Raw genomic sequence first — 3,692 nt, 5'->3', positions numbered from 1 at the left:
CTCTCATGTCTTTTTTTTTGGCCACACCCTGAGTCATATGGTATCTGAATTCCCTGACCAGGGATCCAACCTGAGTACCCTCCATTGGAAACACAGAGTCTTAACCACTGAACCACCAGGGAAGTCCTCTTCTTTTTGTCTGTTGCTGTGGGCTTCTATATATAACTTCATGAAAAAGAAAACCAAAGTGGGATGGAAAAATGCAGAGGAAAGCCTTTTCTGTTAAATAGCTCTTGACGTTGGGGAAGTTGCCGTAATATATCTGGACCTTATTTTCCTCATGTATCCCTCTATTTCCCATCACTTATCCAATTGGATAAGGTTCTGAGTTCCTGGAAAATGTCACATTCATATAAATAGGGAATCAGGGCTTTCTATAAATTCCACTGTGTAACATTAATAAGCCAGGCTAGTCTTATTTCAGGGAACAGTGAACAGGGCAGTACACTGGAATGTATACCAGACTGTACGTTGGATGGTACGCTGGACATACATGAGTGTATACTGGACTCAACACTGGGCTGTACACTGGACATACACTGGGTTGTACATTGGCCTGTACACTGGATGTACACGAGTGTATATTGGACTGTACCCTGGAGTATATACTACACTGGGCTGTACGCTGGATGTATATGACTATTGGACTGTACACTGGAGTGTATACTAGATTGTACACTGAACATACACAAGTGTATACTAGACCATACACTGGACTGTACATTGGGCTGTACGCTGGACATACACAAGTATATATTGGACTGTACACAGGACATGAGTGTATACTGGATTGTACATGATGTACAAGAGTTCACTGAACTGTACATGGATTGTACACGGGATGTACACCCGAGAGTACCCTCAACTGTGCACACGATGGGTGGCACACAGGTTGTGCCCGGGATGGTACTGCACTGAATACTGGGAGGTACCCTTGGACGGTACATGAGGTATGTCCAGTGTGTCCCACTGTGTCCCAGATGTTTCCAGATGTGCTTCAGCTGTGCATGTGGACTATACACCAGATGTGTCCAGCTGTGTTCCAGATGTGTACTGGACTGTAGACTATACACTGGACACAGACTGGTGTATATTAGACTGCATACTGGATGTACACTGGACTGTAAACTGGAGTGTAAAGAAACTATTTTCCAGTACATCATGGGCACACATCCTTTAAACATACATATGCAAAATGCTAAGCTCTAATGATTTGGGGATTTAGTTTATTTTTTAATATAAATTTATTTATTTTAATTGGAGGCTAATTACTTTACAATATTGTATTGGTTTTGCCATACATCAACATGAATCTGCCCTCTGACTTTTCCTTGAGGTCCAGGTAGACAACATCAGTCTGTTTTCAATTTCAAGATGCCAAAAAAATTCAAAGGTTAACTTGCTTTCATTTTATTACAATCGAAGATAACTAATTCTAAATGATAAAATGTATGGTTCAAAACCCAAACACCCCACAACTGAACTTGGTATAGATGTATGTTTTCTACGCATAACTAATATTTTTCAAGGAGAGAGTTTAAACAGTTGTAAAGAAGTTCTCATACAAGTAACAATACTTTCGAATCTCTTGTGTTTCTATCAATTTTCCAATACATGGCCCCAAACTAAAGCCTTTGGGAAACAGATGATGTCAAAACTAGTTAACAATGAAGAGATACTTTCTGTTCATCTAAAAAAAAGAAACAGTGAATGAACAAATAAGCACTTGCAATATCTGGCATAATGCCTTAAAATCGGTCCGACTTCACTGTTGCTGTTGTTCAGCGACTCAGTTGTGTCAGACTCTGTGACCCCATAGACAGCTGCACGCCAGGCTTCTCTGTCCTTCACTATCTCCCAGAGTTTGCTTCACTGAGTTTACACTATGTTTGAAGAGGTTGTGGACATTCAGAACAGTATCATGAGACTTAAGTAACCCCCCAAATACCATTAAGGTAAATTGTTTCCCTTAAAAGAGCAGTAAAAGATAACTGGAAGTATTGACTACAGCAGATTCTAATCATCAGGGCTAAAATGACTTAAAGCTCTTATAATTAACATTTTTCACCTTTTAAAAGTTGCAATTTTCTCAGTTGAGGAAATTTTTCACTTTGCCTTGTTTTAGCACAATGTATGTGGGCTTGGTTTTGTGAAATTTCCCTCTAATCCTATACTTCTATTTTCTGGTTAAAAACACACTTTCTTAGAACTGGCCTTTTTATTATCAGCTGTCTTTCTCTGGGGGGTAGTTTTTCATGAAGAACTAAAAATCTCACTTCATATAGTTACTGTGATTACAAACGAAAAACAGCAAGGGGCTTCCCAGGTGGCTCAGGGGTAGAGAACCCTCCTGCCAGTGCTGGAGATGCAAGAGATGTGGTTCAACCTCTGGGTCGGGAAGATCCCGAGTAGGAAGTGGCAACCCACACCTCGGTACTTTTGCTCAGAAAATTTCATGGACAGAGGAGCCTGGTGGGCTATACAGTCCATGGGGTCGCGGAGTTGGACACGACTGAGCACACACATACACAAGGTAGTTTTGAGAAGAGGACACAGGATGGCCATGGGCTTGCTGAGTTCCCGTGTGCCAGCCTCGTGGGTGAGACGCCTAGACTCCTTACATACCAGGCAACAGTTCACCTTCAGGATTCCTCCCTGGGTTCTCACCAGGTTGGGTTGATAAAGCTCCCACTTCCCTCGGCCGACTGCTGCTGCTGCTAAGTCACTTCAGTCGTGTCCGACTCTGTGCGACCCCATGGACTGCAGCCTACCAGGCTCCTCTGTCCATGGGATTCTCCAGGCAAGAGTATTGCCATGGGTTGCCATTGCCTTCCCTGCCTCAGCTGACTAGATGCTTTTTAAAATCCTTTCTACTATGATGGCGAAATAAAGTATGTCATTTTTTTCTCTTCAGTATCTTAGGATTTGAGATTTTCTGACTGAAGAAATAACTTACCGTAAATTCAAAAAACTGGAGGGAACCAGAGGAAATCATTAGCCCTGATTTTACAGATGATGCCAGTAGGCTGCCTTGCGACAAAGTTTAACTAGTGGTGGAGTAGGGACTCAAACTCTGCCTCCTGACTGCAAGTTAATGCTGCTTTTTCTGCACTTGCTAAATGACTGATAAGCTCCACATTTCAGATTTTTTTGGTTTTGCTTGTTCCTCTCCTCTCCAGAGAACAGAGCTAACTATATGGTCAGAGTTAAAACGCCTTCCTTACTCTTAGCCAAACTGCCACAAGAGGGCGGCCGCTCCTCTCTCAGGATAATTTTCATGCAGAAGTCGTTTCGGATTTTGGAGGAGTTAAAAGGTAATAATGGCTGTTATGAAAATAACGGTGGGGGGGTGCATTGTGGGGACTTGGGGTGGGGTTCCTCAGGGGTTGTTGAGGAAGGAGCAGCTGAAGTTGGGGAGTCCTACAGAAGGGAAGCAGGGAACCCCGAGGTATCTGGGGTTGGAAGAGGACACTGAGCCTCAGACCTGAGTCAACTTCCGTGGTCCATGGCCCATGGATGGTGTGGTCTCTACCCCTGGTTCCAGTCTTGCGCTCACCATGTGCCTGCCAGCCTGTCCCAGATGTGACCATGGGCACAACAGCGGACCTACCAGGCTCCTTTCTTACCTTCCAGGCAAGATTTTTTGCTGGGTGAATATGTTGTGTTTGAATAACAGGCAGAAAAATGACTTC

Source organism: Ovis canadensis, chromosome 9, assembly GCF_042477335.2.
Source record: "Ovis canadensis isolate MfBH-ARS-UI-01 breed Bighorn chromosome 9, ARS-UI_OviCan_v2, whole genome shotgun sequence".
NCBI classification, from domain to species: domain Eukaryota; kingdom Metazoa; phylum Chordata; class Mammalia; order Artiodactyla; family Bovidae; genus Ovis; species Ovis canadensis.
Note: the sequence above shows the minus strand (reverse complement) of the source record.